Below are 18,699 nucleotides of genomic sequence, written 5' to 3'. Positions count from 1 at the left end.
AACTCTTCTCTCTGGTGACAGTGACAGGACCCAAGGGAACAGCATGGAGCTGCCACAGTGGAGGTTCAAGTTGGTTATGAGGAAAAGGTTCTTCACTGGGAGGATGGTCAGGCACTGGGACAGGCTCCCCAGGACAGCGGTCACAGCATCCAGCCTGCCAGTGTTCAAGAAGTGTTTGGACAACACTCTCAGACACATAGTTTGATTTTTGGGTGGTTCTGTGTGGAGCCAGGAGTTGGACTTGATGGTCCTTGTGGGTCCCTTCCAACTTGGGATATTCTGTGATTCTGTGATTTACAAGAATATATTTCAGAAACATTTTTTTCTCTTCCATCTGCATACCCATGTATTTGGGAGACATGACTACAGCTTATTTCTTACTGCCACTGACTGAAGAAGGAAAGGATATTCTGCATCTTATTCATTCAGCTCATCTCTAGTAATTTGAATTTGGGGGACTTTTTCTCCCAGAATAAAACTACATAAGACATAATGTAGAGCAGAGGTATTCAATGGAGTTAAAACTAATCAAGGTAGTCTACTTGAATCAGCTTAGATACAGCAGAGCAGAACTTGAGCTAGGTGCATTCACAGATTGACTTCCCTTGGTCTAGCTCATATAGAGATATCCCAATCATAGAACATTCCAAGTTGGAAGGGACCCACAAGGATCATCGAGTCCAACTCCTGGCACCACACAGGTCTACCCAAAAATTCAGACCACATGACTAAGAGCACAGTTCAAACGCTCCTTAATCTCCAACAGGCTTGGTGCCATGACTACATCCCTGGGGAGCCAGTGCTTGACCACCCTCTCGGTGAAGAACCTCTTCCTGATACCCAGTCTGACCCTCCCCTGCCACAGCTTGACACCATTCCCTTGGGTCCTATCACTGGTCACTAGAGAGAATAGATTGGTGTCTGCCCCTCCACTCCCCCTCGTGAGGAAGCTGTAGACCCTTCACTATCTTTGTAGCCCTAACTGATGTTTCCACCTAGCATTTTATACTGAGCATGCTGTGTGCTGTCAGACAAACTTGTGGCTGTGCAAACAAAGAATTAGGCCTCAGAGGATGAGGATGTACAGCAATCAAGAAGCAGAATTTTGGCATGTGGAGATTGTCCTACCCTGCTTTGATGTATATTGTTGGAGTAGCAAGGTTATGATGCAGCAGGATGAACAAAGCAACCAGACAGAATTGGTACAGCCCATAAATACCCTGAGTATCTACCCTGTGGTAGATATCCAAGGAGTATAATACATTGGTGTAAAGTAAAAATAGATCAAATATTGTTTTCACATGCTGTTGTTGCACCATTCAGCTATAATATGTACTTATTCATAATTTTATCCCTAGAATAGCTTTATATTTTAATAACTTCACATGAGATCTCTGTTTTTGCATACTGCAAGTATGAGTTTGTCATTGGAGTCTGGACTTACCTCTCCTCCTCACTGCAACATGAGCTAATATTCGACTGTAGGAAAAATAAATAAATAAAAATTGAAAGCCCTTGAAATTTCACCAGTTTCTCCTCCTCATGGCCCAGGTACCACTGAAATAAAACAAACAAACAAACAACAGCAGCAACATTGGACAGAGATACAGAAGTATTAAGTCTTTCTCTACCCCAGAGCTAGCAGAGAGGCACTCCTGTCACACATGGGAACCGTGAGGGGATGAAATGTGCTTAGACCCTCTGTGAGCTCTGCGTATTGGTTCAGCCTGTTGAGGCTAATGAGGCAACAGGACATTCTGTGTGCTGAGGAAAAATTTTAAAATACCTTAGCCTCTAATTTGAAATGAATATCTAGTGAACCTTAGCATTTATTTATTTATTTATTTTTACAAAACTGAAAAATTTGGCAAAAAATGTGTAGATCTTAAGAGGGTGGGAAAAGACAAATTCCCAGCTTAAATGGCACTCCAGAGATAATTTGTCCGTAATATTGTTGTAAGAATTATTCTAACACAGTGAATCCCCATTTTTCTTTAGAAACTGTCCATCTTTAGAAACTATTTCTGAATTTTAAATATTACTACTACTACTTTTGTCACACTGTGGCAGTCACACAACATGAAAAATTTTTGCTCAGACTATTAGCATTTGGCAAAGTTACAACATCTGAAAATGAGGTCTTATAATGGGAAGTATTAAATAACTATAACTCATTAACCAGCTCTATCTACTTAAGCTCAAAAGTATAGCTGTAAAGGCAGAAAAACTCTCCTCAAATACAGGATCAGATTTCAGTGTGATTCTACTTTTTTATCAGAGGTTACACTGGGGTAATGAAGTCCTATGAAGGTCAAGTGATCTGCCCAAGGTCAAAGACTGGTAGTCAGTGATCAAGTCGCTATCACAGCCCATGGAAGTTCCTGGCTTCGAGAGAAGTACAAGGTAAGTGACACTAAGGTACATCTTCTCTCAGTTTCCATTATGTTTTTAATCTCTCTTCAGCACAGTAATGAATGATAATGAGTTGCAATCTTTTCTCTGGGTTGTTCTTGCCACTGCATCAGTGACACTTATTGTTACAATAATGATATAAGTGGAGAAAAAAATTGTGCTAAGTGATATTATGAATAAGTAAGCCTAAGTAACTTGCAAAAAAAGAACAACAGTTTCAATAACTTGTAAAAAAAGGGCAGTCTTACTCAATGTGTCCATATCATGCAGGTCACTCTCTCCTTCATTTGGAATTGAAAATACTGAGGAAAAAAATGGACATGATTCAGCAATGGGTACTTATGTGAGCAAGAGGAAGGATGGGCAAGGGCTGGTACATAATTGACCTGAAAATATTTTACTATGCAAAATAAGAAATTCAGTACTCCCATTATGCATTTGCACTTTGGGACTACAGAGTATTAAACATTTCAGAATCACAGAGAACCAATTTTCAAAAATGTTCAGTGGTCATAATCCAGGTCAGATTTTTCAGAAGAGTTCAGCAATGAGCAAAACATCTTCAAGTGAAAATAGACTTTCAACCTGGCTCTGCACTGACTAGCTCCCACCAGACACACTGTGTTTTGTGGAAGCTGTTGGGTGCTGCCTCCTTTGCCAAATGTTTCCTACCAAGTGCACATTGTCTGAGTAGGAAGTAGGAAAGAGCCTTCAGCTACTCCTCTCTCTTTTCCTTCCCCTCCCTCCTTAGCCCCCATTTCTTTCTCCTCTGATACAACACCTGCATTTCCAACATATTTTGAACTCAAAATAAAGAACATCTCTGAGCTGGGGATGGACAATGCCATGGCAGAAGAGTATGGGATAGGGATAGTTTTGGGCAGAGGTGGACTGATGTTTTCCGCAGTCAGCAATGCTGATTCCCCTTGGTGCTAGTCCTGGAGCAAGTCCCATCCGTGTGTGCTCATAACAGTGTCAGCAAAGTTGGCAGCTGGTGAAAATTCAGTAGCAACAGAATCCTTTGTGTATTTTCGCATGAGAATATTCCATATGTTTGATGTTGTACCCTTAATCACCTTATGCAACATTCAAGATTTTGCTTTTCCTTGGTCCATTAAATACTATGTCTTGCTTTTTTGTGTTGCTAGCTGTAAATATGTATATGTGTGTGTGCACATGCATGTGTATGGCTTACTATGGTCAGTTTATATTATATTCAGTTGTTTTTTCTCCCATCCTCAATCATGGTATCTTTTGTCATTATTCCTCTAATACCTTATTTTGGAAATTCAAGTATTGGTTTTCTTTCCATTTAAAATTACTTTCTGATTCTGAAAAAAAGACACAGACAGAAGTCCACTAGTAAGCATGACAAGTCCTGAAGGGGATGATGGTTATAAGTGGTTGGTTAGAAGACCTGGATTTAAATGAAAGAAGTAGCCGAGAATTCCAGTGTCGAGGAGCCTCCATTCTCTTTGGATCCCCCACTGCTGTATGGTAAGGGACACCTGTTGCTTGTCCAGTCCTCCCTTATGTGCTGTGGCTAAATCCCTCCTCTTCCTAAAACACCAAGTAATGAATTTATTATTTTTTTTGCAGCTCTAGCAAACATTATGCCATGAATCAGGTACAGCTGTTGTGTTGGTTCTTCATGTGAACTGCCATTTCTGCTAGAGATGGGAAGGAAAAAAAGATAAACTAAAGTCATATTTTTTGTATTTAGCTACTCTGGTTTCCCAGGTCTCATATGACATCAGTCAGAAAGCTTATTATGTGTTTAAAAGAACCATTTATAACGGTATTTTTCTGTTACACTTTGGGTTAAGAAAAAGATTAAAAATGTTGTGAGATATTTAACCTCTAATTTGATAAAGTCTGGGTTACAAAGCAGGATATTTCAGTGGCCCACTGAGGTAAATAAAATTTCTAGTTTAAAGCATGCTGAAAACTTTGAAACACCTATGATCTCTCTTTATCCATCCATGTGTTATAAAGCTTTAGTCATCAAGTGTTATTGCTATTTGGCTGCTTGTGGTTATGAAATCCATTAAAAAAGCTCAGATGATGGTTTTGGTGGTTCCTGTCATGTTGGAGAGAGACCCACCAAAGAGGCCATGCTGGAGAATTGTGATCAGCATGAAGAAAACTATGGTGAGAGTGAAATTTCCGCTCTCCATAGTTGAAATACTCACATCTGTACTGCTGTGTGATATCAATCTGTCATGCTGTGTATTTCAAACCTACTAGAAAGGGATCACGATAGCTACTTCTTTCATGAAGGACACTTGCTACTGTTACCATAATAAGCAGCAATCATAGCTGACTAAATAATCCATTCACTGAACTTGTATTGGTTTTTGTGCATAATCTGCAAGCAGCTTTTGATTTTCTTGAAGATATTTGTTATTCTAAGCAGTGTAATGCTACCAAGAAATACTTCTGGTTCTACAGATCTGTTTTGAGCATACTTGATGCATGAAATTGGACCTTTGCTGGTTAATTTATCAGCTACATCACACAATATTGTCTCTGTTTCTATTTGGAATGAGCATAATTCTTCAAATTGCATATCTGCTGGGAATAGTGTTTCTGAATTCACAATTTGTATTCTATGAGTATACTGTAGTATTCGCTTAACATTCATTTTCCATGAATGTTTCATGTACCTTGTACTGGCTAATAACATGAAGAGACTTTATGTTTCCCAAACTCTTCTTGCAGTGCATTAGGGGAATTTACAAAGCTGTTTTGACTACAGTCCACTAGCCTGTTTGCAAACAGACAGAATTTTTTGGGTCTCCTCCAAATTCTTCCATCTTGAAAGCTCTTCTACTTCCACCACAGTCCTCCATAGCACTGCTGTCAAAATCTGAATTTAAACCAGAATGTCTTCTGAAGGTTAATGCAAAAAGAACCCCCCTAAACCCCAGAGCAGTGTTTTGTCTGAGTCCAGATTCTTTTCTATTTTGGGAGGCATTGGCCCAGCTAGGGTCAGCTATTAGGAGATTACATGTTCATTCTAGAGAAACATTATGAGAAAAATAAGCCATCAGTTTTTATGAGAAAACTACTCCTAGCCCCTTTCCAGACAGCTGGAGGACTCCTACTGCTTTTCTTCCAACACACTGGGCCTGTTTGCTTTGCTTCTACATGCAAATACTGGGAGCTATAAAATGAGCAAATTCCTCTGTCTGCATTTAAGGTCCATTCCCACATTTTCGTCTGTCTTCCCTCTTCCCCCTCGCAGGAGCTCTTCCTTTCCTGTGGTCACTCTGGTACATCTAGCTTGAGGAGGGCAGTTTCCCTCTCTGATCAAATTTAAGCAGCAACAGTTACTGGATGTTGAGCTGGCAATGCTGGAAGTGGCTGCTCCTCGCCCTCCCTCCTTATCAGCCCTTGGTATCTGGCCAGTGCCTGAAGGTGCAGCACACCTGTGGGGAAAGGGCAGGCTGAACCACCACCCTATGCACACCCCTGGGACCCCAAGCTGTGGCTTTCAACTATATTCTGGGGGAAAGGGGTGGGATGTTCGGGACTACGAATTTTCAGAAACATGGCTTTGATGGGGTTGTCATCAGCCATCTGAGACAGCCCTCCTGGGAATGTCATCAGAGCCTGCCAGTTTGGCAGATGCACAGAGTCACTGAGGTACCTGTGGAAGAACAGTGCGGGGAGCTGGATAATCACAATGCTCACAACGCTTCCACATTTTAATCATGATATACTTGCCTGTAAAGAGAATTTTAATAGTGCTGCACATTACTCATTTTTAGGTAAGTCTGGCTGCTGCAGAAATCCTAAATCACAGCATTTGCTTCCTGCTTGATGCTAATTTGGGCTGGTTCCAGCCAGCGGAGTTCCTTTTCCATTGTGTCATTTAATTATACATTTACCCATGCTTCTCAGATAGTAAGAGCCTTAATATACAGCCTCTTAATCTAATACTGATCTATTAAAAACTACACTCAGTATTTTAAAGTGTTAGACAACAGATGGAATTGACAGTTTTAATAGGTAGCAACTAACATCATCTCCCAATCTACGACTCTGTATTGGATTTCAAGCAACTGATATCACTGTGGACATGTGCAGATATGGGGCTTGCATTTAAAGTCAGAAATTCAATCAATAGCTTGTCTCTCAACAGAGTTTACTAGATTATATCAGTTAGAAGTGACCATCTGGCCTAATCTTGGGAGTTCTGAGATATCATGTAGATCTTTTTCACTAATGTCATTTTTATTTGGTTAACATTAATAAACTGTACCAAACATTGCAAATCTTGCACTCTGAAGCTGTAACTCAATTTTTGCCTTTTACATGAGACAAGTCAAACATCTGCTTCTCTAGAGGGAATGTGTGAGGGAGTAAGCAAGAAAAAGCTGCAGTTGCTCTGAAGATTTTACTGTCTTTCTGGGTTTTGTGAAATGATGGAAAGTGGCAGTCTTTTATTTTGTAAAAGAAAAGAGCGTTACTAAAAAAGGTATCCAACAACTAATGTGATTATTTGTGTGAATGCAAAATATGGAGAGAAATATGTACATAGCATTCTGGGGGTTAAAGTTTGAGAGTATTCTATGACCGCGATAAAAGAAGAATGTACATTACATATTCATCTACCAGATTTATGCTACAAATAAAGTCTAACTTTTAATCTGGTACAGTCAATATATATCACAAATCTATGATCAGCAATGTAACTCTGTCATAGCCAGAATGTATAAACTCTGAAAGGACTTTTTAAATTTCACAGTCAAGAACATTCTCTCTACTTGAGCTTTGTCAGTCTTTAAGATTTCATTTCAAATTTTGTTTTGTGTATGGCTGACAACAAGCTCTGTTAGAATGTTCTGCTCACAAAATGGAAAATTAAAGTCACTGTCCCAGGTCTGACTATAACTTTGTACAAAGAAGTGGTACAACTGTGATTCAGGTATGCAAATTATTGTAATTAGATTTTGATATTGCAAAGTAAAAATAAGGAGCAATTTAGAAATTGATTGGAAGTGATTGGTTCTCCTAAAATTCTGGACATAACTCTTTCTGGATTTTACCAATTTCTGGTCAATTGAAATTTTTAAAAATTTAAGCAGCAAAGGAGTCCATCATGAAAGCACACAGTGGGGAGAGGGAGAAGCAAGACAGATGGTAATTCTAAACAGGAGCAATGCAGGAAGAAACTGTAAAAAAAAAAAAAAAATTTGGGATCCTCATTAAAATAGTGCCTGTCATGGAGGTTCTGTTTCAGGGGGCAGGGACTGAACAAGAAATATATTCCCTTGACCTTGGTACCCAGAGCTGTGAAAAGCTCGTCAAGCCATTTCAGGTCCACCTTATGTGCCCTCATTTCTCCACCATAAAATGGTGAGACCAATGGTTGCCTGCCTTTATTTTAAGGCATTAAGTTCTAGCACTGTGTGTTCTCAAGAGCCAAGCTGTGTTACAGCTGCCAAGTGTTTCACTTACAAAATGGAACTAGATAACTTTGACATTAAAAAAAAATAATAATAATCCTGCCTCCCACAAACAAAATCTGGAATAGAGACAATCCCCTTATGGCCTCAAAATAATAAGAAAGGATTAAATTTTAGTGGTGTTATTTAAAAAATAATTAAATAAATGCAAACCTGGAAGGAAAATAGAACCTGGAAAAACTCTTGCAAAAACAGGAAATAGTATGCCTGACAACTTAAATACTTTTTTTTGGAAGAAAGAAATTTTGGTAAAGACTGGCCTTGAAATATCTTGGATTTTTTTTTTTTCAAATAGCATTTTATTTCTATAGTCTATTTTCCTGTTTTATGGTGAAAGATGAAATGGATTTCAGTTCCTAATTTATTTTTTTGTCAGCCCTCCCCCACAGAATTCTTATTCAATGTATGTAAAAAAGATTGTTTCTTTCAAAATACATCACAGCCAATCCTACCATTTTTCAGCCAGATCCAGCAAGGGAATGGTATTTTGCATAGCAAAGAGAGTCTGCAAACATGTCTTCCCCCCCCCCCCCACTTTTTTTTTTTTTTCCTTTTTTTTTTGTGTGTGTGCGTGTATGTGTGTGTGCTACCTGTGAATACAGCAGAATCCTGAAATTGTTACTGGGGCCAGCTCTGCTCTTTCACAAAGATGAAAATTTTGCAATATTTGTTTACAAGAAAAAACTAAATGCCTTTGCCAGAAGAAACCCCCTGCATTTATCCATTGCTAGTATTTTATTGACTAGTAGCAGAACACAGCTAATGGATTCTTCCATGCTAGCAGGCTATGCACATACAGTACATTTTTAACTTTCTGTTTCTCACTGTAGTTAATAAATCAGAATGCAGATGAGAGATTCATAGTTAATTTTCAGTAGCTAGCATAGCATGTCTCAGCCTATAAAGTCCTGGAAGTCTTGGGCTGTGAATTCCTTGATACTGACAAGCCAAACAGCTTAGAAATTATAATTATAAGTTACAAGTGTCTTAAGGGTTGTTCTTCTGACATAAAACTAATTTCATGTTTTTATTCATAATGTGAAAGAGACGAGAGGATAGGGCCTTATTTAGATTGAGCTCCCAGAGATATCACAGGCTCTGTGTCCTGATTATAATGGGAAGAGATCACTTCATTCCTTGTAGCTAGTTGATTCTATATGTGCTTTTTTTTTTTTTTTTTTTTTTTTTTTGACAATCAGGCTAATGAAAAGTGGGATGTCTTACACTTTTCATCCCAGCTTCTTTTATAGGCAGACATCTACTGGCACCTGTTGTTTTTTCCCCTACTGGTAGGTTCTTTGCGAACTGATTCCAGTTTGAAACTTCCTTTTGCATGATGGGGTCCTGATATACATCAGTGAATGCACTCTCACTTCTATCATCTATTTTGGGCAGGCAATTCTCTGAGTAAAGAATTTTGGTGAGACCTGGGAAAGACCTAAGGAGAAAGCAACTTTGGAGGGTGAAGACAGTCCTCATCACCTTTCCTTTCCCGGAAAAGAAATTAAATTCTGGAGGTGATGACTGACTACCCAGAACTCCACCCAGGGCTTCAAAGCCTGGGGTGTTGAGGGTGTGCTGGCACCCTGAAGCACACGAGAGTTCTGACACTGAAGCCAATACCAGACATATCTTGGTGCACCTGCTGGGATTGGCAGCAGCTAGGAGGTCCAGGGAGAACCACAGCACAAACACGGGGCCATAGCTGATTTGATTCCATGAGCCTGCAACTATGTACACATGAACACAGCAAGGAAGACGGAGGGAGTCAGCTCAAGGGGTCAAAGAAAATAGCGAGCGAGAGAGTGGGTTTTCATTTGCTGACTGAGGTCTATAAAAGACTTCCCTCCCTGTTTCAGAAATAGGATTTGACTCATTTGCTGATGGGAATTAGTCATTCTGCTGTGGTGGTTGAGTTGTGCTGGCCTCCAATGAACTGCTATAGTTTCATTGTCAATTTTGCACAGATATCTGAAGATTTGCATTACTTACAGTGTAAGAAATTCCCACATGGAAGTACAAAGTTGGCACCAGCAAATTCAGGCATTGAACATAATTTTAGCCAGGAAAGGTGAAGCTGCTGATATCCCTCTTGGAAAGCTCCATAAAAGCTTTTATAACTGTTAGACACAGCCAGATGTTATTTCAGAGGCATTTGAAGTGGGAGATATCTTACCTAGTTTTAACCATCTAAAATTAGGGTGCTGAGACTAACCAAGTTGTCTAGGTTACCTTTATAGCCCACAGAAGCTGAAAGACTCTTTCTGAGAGGTGATTTGTTTCTCCAGTCTTTGTTATCCACCTTTAAATGGGGGTGATTCACCTTTTGGTGGTCTCTTTTCTCTGGTTACAGGCCTAGTCCAGACTACATGCTGGACACACAGCTTCCAGATGTGTAAATAGACGTCACTACAATCTATGGCTGGGATATTTGCCTTTACTTGCAATTGTAATAGCTTAGTCTTTGTCTATGGCCTTGCTGCACTTATCCTCCAACGTAATATTTTGTAATGCCTGAAATGTGGCTTATTGCTTTCCAGTCAAAATATGGGCACAGAAACAGTATTAGTAATCCTGGAAGGCATCATCACCTTCATCGACTTTTGTGGTTGCGAATGTTGCATTTTCTCCTGTTTTTCTTTTTTTCCTGTTTGCTAAATGTATGTGTTCTTGCCACTATATCCAAAAGAAAATGATTGTAAATGGAAATAATTTTGTTGTGACATGGTCTTTCTGTAGAAAAGGCATTAAATCTCATATTCTATGATCAGAGATTGGTAAATTAAGTGAAAGTTATATGTTTTGATCAATTTGGGGGGGGTGGGGTGGGGGTTGGAAGTGGTTTATTACTAAATGGCTTAAACAAATATCTGCTTTCTGAGTACAAGGAAGGAGACTAACACAAATGCTGACATGTTAGCAAAGGGCTGAGAAATGAAGGGCCACAGAGAAAATATTTTCTTTTCCTCCACTCCTCCTCATATGTAGTTTCACAGGGGTTGCAATGCATGAACAGCAAAGAATAAGCTTAATGTACATATTACCTTTCTTCTTCTGTGGGAGATTAGTGGGAAATTTCATTTTTCATAGTCAGTTGTCACCTTTCTATAGCCCTAATGTGCCTGAAAATTGGCATCTTTTCTCTGTTTTTCCTGCAACTTGGAATAAGAATTAAAAGAATCTCATCTGAGTTTCTTCATTCATCCAGATTAATTAAAGGGGACCTCTGGACATGGATTTTTATGACATAAGGTCTACATCCCAGAGAAACAGAGTATTGTACAAAGTTATTTACAATATTTACTGCATGTGGTACTGAACCAAGGTATGGGACTGGATGCTATTTCCCATTTCTGTCAGTGGCTTCCCGTGCAGGTTTGAGATATTTGTTTCACTTCTTTGGCTGCAAGTGACTGTGGATTAGACCACATGCCTCCATCCCAAACTCATCTTGCACCTTGTTTTTGAATGCAGACATTTGTACAGGTCCATGCTGGAGCTCAATACAAATCCAGTCAGTGGTCATAACAGAGAAAATGAAACTTGAGCTGCATCATCTCATGTAATAGATGGGACACTGAGTGGCCTGAGCTCTGCTAGGCCTCATCCTGCACATGTCCTGGAGCTAGCAGAGGACAAGCACAGTGCTGGGCCATGGGCCAGAATGGATTTTGGCTTCAGTTGAACCAGAGCAGTGCATACATGAAGTTTCACCTCCTGCTAGCATGTCTATATTCATCTATTTGGACAGGAATACTTTGGGGAGCAGGTGCCACTTCTTAGTATCCCTTTTTATAGTGCCAGATTCATAATATCAATAATTAATATTGATAATAATATTTTACTTTTTCACAGCATTCAGAACTGTCCATTATCTTTGGTTGTCTTTTTCTGTGTTGCCTTTCACTTTCTATATTGTTTTTTTTTTTTTTTTTTTTTTTTTTTTGCCAGGGCTCTATTGTACTTGTGAATGTTGCTTGGATTAGATTGTAATGCACATCTTTCTGGGCTGAGGCAGATTGTGGATGATAAATATCAAAGAAAAACAACCTGCTGGAAAATGCACTACAATCTTTGTGCTTTTAAAGAGAGGGCCCTAAAAGTTTTTGCAAAAGAAAGTATTTCAAGATATTCAGGAGGTAGGCTGGAGCAAGGGAGATGTAATTCAAGGGTAGGGTAGGTTTGCAGGGTGAGAGTTGGTTAGTTCATTACATAGACCAAGGGCAGGGCAGGGCAGGGCAGGGAGGGGAAGGGCAGGGCAGGGCAGGGAGGGGAAGGGAAGGGAAGGGAAGGGAAGGGAAGGGAAGGGAAGGGAAGGGAAGGGAAGGGAAGGGAAGGGAAGGGAATACATCTAAGCTCTCCTTACAAGCAAAAACCTGCAAAAGTAGAAATAATGTAGTGATAGTTCCTGAGTCTGGAGACTTCAGTCTAAAATAATGAGGTTGGAAAAAAATGGGTGAAGGCTGAGAACACAGGTTACTGTAGTGGGTGTGGAGTGCAGTTGGGAAGGAAAAGTTACACAGAGGGAAATGAGAATAAAAAATCAGAGCAAAGGTCGGGAAGGAGCTGCAAGAAGATGAGGAAGAGAGGGAAACAGAGGACAGGAAGGGAGGGGCTTGATGAGAAACTGGTTCTGAAAAACTGATAATTAAGAAACTTACCAACTAGTTCAGACATCACAATAAAGGCCTTTCTTCACCTTTGGGTGAATCACCCTCCCATTTCTCTAGCATGTCCTACAATAGATCCAGAGGTGTGCTTAGTCCTTAGATTATACCCATCCCAATCTGACTATAAGTAAAGTGAAGTTTAACATTTTCCACAATAATATGCCTAACAGCCAAATTTGATATATATGAAGGAAACAATATCGCTGTCATCACTACTAATAAATGTTCAAAGTGTAGGATTTTTGGTGGGGGTTAAGGAGAAATGTTCACTGTATAGGATTAATTGCATGTCTCTCAAACACAGAATGCTGATATATTATGACTTTTTAAAAATATATGACAGTAATATATTGCATACATTGCAGAAGAAAATTATGTCTTTACCTTGAAAATCTAGTTTCTTTGACATGCTGATGTAATCATTTTAGTGAAGGAAGAGGGCTGCAGAGAGGAAACCTGCAAATATTATAATGTTAGAAATGCTGAACAAAAGGCTGAGGATTTACTTTGCATGCAAATAAGTAATTCATCACAAATCCATAAACCAATTAGTAATGAACTAATGATATTGCTTAACAACTGTATTTTTGATTAACATATAAATAATTTAAGTGGGTATTTCTTTAGTTATGCCAGTTTCTGCTATTATTTACTAGCCTTGTCATGGCTTCTCTTAGATCACATGCCCCTTATAAAACATTTCTCAATCTATTGCAAGGACCAGTTTGTTTTAATGCACTCAGTTAACACCACTAGAGCTATTAACAAGCTTATTAGCATAATCCATTGTGATATATCATTGTATAAAAGTTCAGCTTCACAACTGAATGGGACTGGGAAATGGCTTTGAAGATTTTATGATACAATAACTATCCATTTGATAAGCAATTAAAAAGATACTCTGAGACACTAAGAGTGAAGACAATGGCAACACAGGGAAAGGAGGGGTTTGAGAGCAGAAGCTGCTGGCTGGTGTGGGAGCCATGCAAGTGAGTTGTGTTTTTTCTGCTCCCTAGTCACAAATTGCACACTGCTGCAGGGCTCTGAGGTGCCAGTAACAAGCTGGGTCTGACTTCATCTTTTTAAGCAAGAAAAAAAAAAGTAGGTTAAGTCTCAATACCTGCTGCTAGCTCACACATGATCAATTTCTTGACCTCACAAAAGAACATTTTAATACACAGCTGAACTTCTGATTTTATGCTGCCTTTTTACTTCTCTTAAATTTCAAATTTCTTTTCTTAGCTGTATGCATTATCCTTAGTGAACTTCTGTGGAGAGAAACAGAATAAAGGTTACTGGACGCATTATCATATATTATTGTTCAGAACTCACTCTGTATAATATAGTTGTATTGTGCTTTTAAAAATGAACCTGCAAAGAAAAGAGTAGCATCTTTATTGTGCAAAAAGTAGCTTTTCAAGAAGGTGTTGCGTTTTCTGATATGCATTAACTCTGATATGCTAATAATTCTGTTCAGCTCAGTCTTGATTCTCCAGAGACTATCTGACCAAAATGTCCATTGTCCATATAATAGAAAATATTCATGATATCGTGCACTCACGTAGAATATCTCTACTGGCATACTTCAATATCTCATACACATCAATTAATTCTTCCTCGTGATGAGGAATGGAATGGAAGGATGATTTCTGAAGGAAGTGTGATCTAGTGGTTTCCACTGAAAATGGAAATTTTGCTTCTAATCTTAGTCTCATTACCAGGTTGTGTGGTCATGGTCAAAACTCACCACTTGTCTAAGACAGTTTTGCTGCTTTAAAAACTGGTATAAAAATCAGTTTTTCAGAATCATTTGACATTTTTGCATGAAAAACATTTACAATTTAAATGAAAGGTATTGCATTGAATGTGCTGTCTAAGGCACAATAAGTTTTAAATAAGTTATCTTAATCTCAAATCACAGTTGCATCAAGAGGGGAGCTTTATAATTTTAACTGTTTCAAATTTCATACTTTGTTGAATAGTGTTAAGACTTATATGGCAAGTGAAAATATACCCACATGAGCCATTTCCTGACATAGAGTTCTCCCTGCAGACAGATTTTCTGGAGGTAGACACATGAAAAGGAGTCCAACATCTTTGGGAAAACAAGTTAGAGTGATGCTCCAGCTCATCACAGAGGCATGTGCATATGTCACTATCATGACAAATCACAGTAACTATCTCATAATAAGAAGGATTGGAATATTTATTGGCATTTACTTCGCACTTGCCTTTCTAGGAGACACTTTTAAAGCTACTTCTGCTATTGAAAACCTTCATTTAAGTGAGTGAAAAAGTAGACCAGAATTTAGCATTTTTTTGGGGGTAAAAATGTGTCTATAGTTCTGCTGTCTGAGGAACAAGCACTGTAACAAAGCGTTCTTGCTTCTTGCTGTTCATCTGGTCATTGAGTATATTTTCTCCTGAAGACAAAATTAATCATGATGGATGGAATGGTGTTTTGCATTTGCCGTATATGAAGAAAGCAGAAGAGAAAAATATCCAACAAGTAATATAATGTATTAGATTCTAGTAAGCTAAGCAGTTAACCCCCAAGCTGTACTACTTTGGAGCACTAAACCTTATATATAATAGTAATGTAGAAATCATACTGTACTAGGTATAGGTGCGGGATAGTATATTTTAAGAAATTTTTCATCTGAGCAGGAATCATGGACCAAGGTCAGCACAGCCATTCTGATCAGTGGATACATCCATTTGGGAGTTTCCCAGGCATCAGGAGAAATTTGGGGTAGCTTTGACCTGGTAGGGTGGCTCCATGTCCCTGCCTCTCCAAATGGGGGTGGTCAGGGATGCTGAAGGAAGGGGGAATTAGCTGAATCTTCTCCATGCTCTGGCTCTTGACAGATTCTGGGATTGCTCCTTAAAGTGTCTCAGAGGTTGGTGAGGAAGAGTTGGCCTGACACTGCCCCACTTGCATTGCTTGCTGCACAAATTCTACACCACCTGGGAATCAGGAAACTACAATGGTGGAGTAAAGCCACCTTTGTCTCGCCATCTGAAGGCCTGCATCCTCTGAGGCTCAGTGGAGCCTGAGGACTCAGGTTTATATATCTATTTCTTTGCCAAGAGATTGGGTGATGTATAGGGTGTCACCATTTTAAAGTGGGTTCAAACTCAAAGCTGTGGGTTTCATTTGAGTGCAGTGTGACGCATCATATACCTCTGGCTAAGGAACTGCAACTCATTTAATAGATAAATTGAGATGACAAAAATGGCACAATTTAAATATTAGTGATCAACAGGAACAGGGGGAGAGAGAGAGAGAAGTAACCCAGCTTCTTTTATTACAGCCATCTTAGCACTTCAACAACAGGTAGCACTATTACATATTCCCTTTCCACTTTAAAGCTCTTGTAATTTCCTTCCTTGTGTCGGGGCGATTTTATTCATTGTTTCCTTGCAGCAGTGATTGATGTTCTGAGCTGCTAATCTGTCTGAGTGATAACTATTTTCATGTAAGTCCATGAGTCTATGACACAGGCTGCTCGGCCAGGGCTACTGCTGACTACTTATTTTGTGCCTCATTTACATTTCAATCTTGGCCTCATGAATGTAAAACCTAGGCTGCAAATTAATAACAGGAAGAATATTAGACTGCTCAAGAGTGGGGGAACAATGCAAATCCACTAGAGCACAAGGCTTTACCATTGTGTTCCAGGAGGGACTCATTTATTGGCCGGCGGTGAATGACATTACAGAGAATGGCATATCCAGAGTGACACAAATTTATTTCTGTCCCCAGCGCTCCAGTATATTTTCATAGAATCAGGGGGCTATTTGTCTAGGGACAATTTAGTTTCCATGAAAAATTTAAATGGTTTCTGTGGAGATAGTGGAGTGAAATTTAATTTGTTTCTCATTTACTACAGCAGGTATGAAAAGGAGAAAAATTGGATGTCTGATGGGCTGAAATTGGTGCTGTCCCTCCCCACTATCCCCAAAAGGCCTGTGGGCCTATATCATAGAGATTGAGCAAGACTACCTCATCCCTCCCCTTAGAGAATGGTAACCTTAAACCAACTTACAGAAAACCTTTGGGGAGGCTGCCAATCACCCTGAAAACAACATTTCCATCGATCCCCTGTCTGTGTGATTTATGGCTTCATTTTACGGTAATTGAGAATTAGTGAGAAGATTAGCAAGGCTCAACACTTCACCTTGATATGCACACTAAGCACCGTAATTTGTCACTAAGGGATGTCGGACACTTTTTTAGTTACACGGGGTTCCCATCTAATTGAATTTGGGGATAACATGGAAATTAATTTGACACAGGAAAATTTTGAATACAGCCGTTTCCTCTATTGTAATGCACGATACCGGGCTGCATTCAGGGGCAGCTATATTGATCCTGATCACTTTCAATTGTGGCCAGCTGAAGGATGGAATACACTAAATCTTATTTAAGCTCATATGAAAGCAGTTCATCTGCAGCAATCTGTGGCAGATAAAGAATATTACCTTTCATTTTGTCTGACTGCATCAAGATGAAGTTTTGAAAATTTACTTCTTGCAGCAAATATACCAAATATCTAAAGTCAACAGTTACAATTCAATTACAGATCAGCTCTTGTGGGCTGTTTACAGGGTAATTTGCTACTTAGGCAGCAAATGAAAATACTAACTATACTCCCCATGCATAGAGAAGTTACAGCACATGGAGAAGCCCCAAGGAAAGACAAAGAAAAAAGATTCCAAAGTTCTCAGTGATTTCAAGCACTGCCCATTGGATTAGTCTCATTATAGCTTGAGTGGTTTCATACACAGTCATTTTTTGTTTGTTGCCAAGCCATCTTGTGGGAAGTTTATTTTATCTTGGTTGCTTAGCATCACAATCACAAAGATGGGACACTCTGTACAGATCTTTTCATATCCAAGAGACACTCTACCACAGGATTTACATTTACATTTCTATTTTATTCCAGCTTTATTCCTTATAAACCCCATTTACACTGTACTTTACCTGTCAAATAAGAACTTTGGTTTCAGCAAACTGCTTAGAGAGATTGTTTCCTGAGACAGGTGCTCCCTGCTGTGACCAGGGGAAACAGATCTTGGCACTGTGTGCCAGAGGGTGCGTGGCTGGGATATTTATGGACATCCTTTACTAGACCATCTGGCTTGCTTTGTTCATATCTGTTTTAGTGGTAATTGGCCTGAGATGAGCTGTAATCAAGATATATTATTCATTACCTATTATTATTACATGATGGATTTTAGTCTAATCGTCATTGCATTACTGTTTGGAAAGACTTTACGAAGGTTTAATGGTAATAGTTTAAGTTATTATGTTTGCGTCCCTGTTTAGTAGACACAAATACATATCAGTTCCACTGAACAGTAAGGACATTCCCCGGTGCACAGGCATGAGGAGGTAGTAAGGTAGTACTTAATGGTCAGAAAGACAGAGGTGTGGTCAAGATGCAACCATGCAACTTGGAAGAAACACTATGCTGAAAGCTGTCTTCATCCGAATTCCCTATTCCCTGGGATTACTGATGGCAAATGACAAATGTTGTCAGCACTTTTACATCCCAGAGTACTTCAGCCTCCTATATGCATGTTATTTGGTCTCAGGAGTTTACCTGTGAATTTTCTTCCACAGGAGACGATATGTGGCAATACTGCAAGAGGTCAAACTGTTAGAAATGACATGGCAGCATTTATTCATTTTATTGCTAGAAAAGTTTTCTTCAAACTAGTAATCTGATGACTTATTAACAATGTGCATACTGCCTATGCAATTCTCTTATCACATTTTCATGGTTTGTTTTCACTAATGTGATACAAAAGGGTGCTAACATGACAGGAATGTCACTAATATAATAAGCTTAAAGGAATTTAGGTCATGTTAGCCAGGGTTTGCTTTCATATTAGAATGCCTTCTGGACCATACTAGAGAAATAGAACTCTCCAATACAATGAGAAACATATTAACATAATAAAAAACTTACTAATACAATAAGATATCCATATTTGATTTACAGGCCAAGTTATGGCATATAAGAAAAAATAATAAACTTTTCTTCCTTTCTGAATGACAAGCAAGAAGTTCTGGTGTCATAGTTTTCTGTGCTTTTTTTTTTAAATAAAAAGAAAAAGAAAAGAAAGAAAAAGAA

Source organism: Cygnus olor, chromosome 1, assembly GCF_009769625.2.
Source record: "Cygnus olor isolate bCygOlo1 chromosome 1, bCygOlo1.pri.v2, whole genome shotgun sequence".
In the NCBI taxonomy this organism is placed as follows: domain Eukaryota; kingdom Metazoa; phylum Chordata; class Aves; order Anseriformes; family Anatidae; genus Cygnus; species Cygnus olor.
This window is presented reverse-complemented; position numbering follows the sequence as displayed.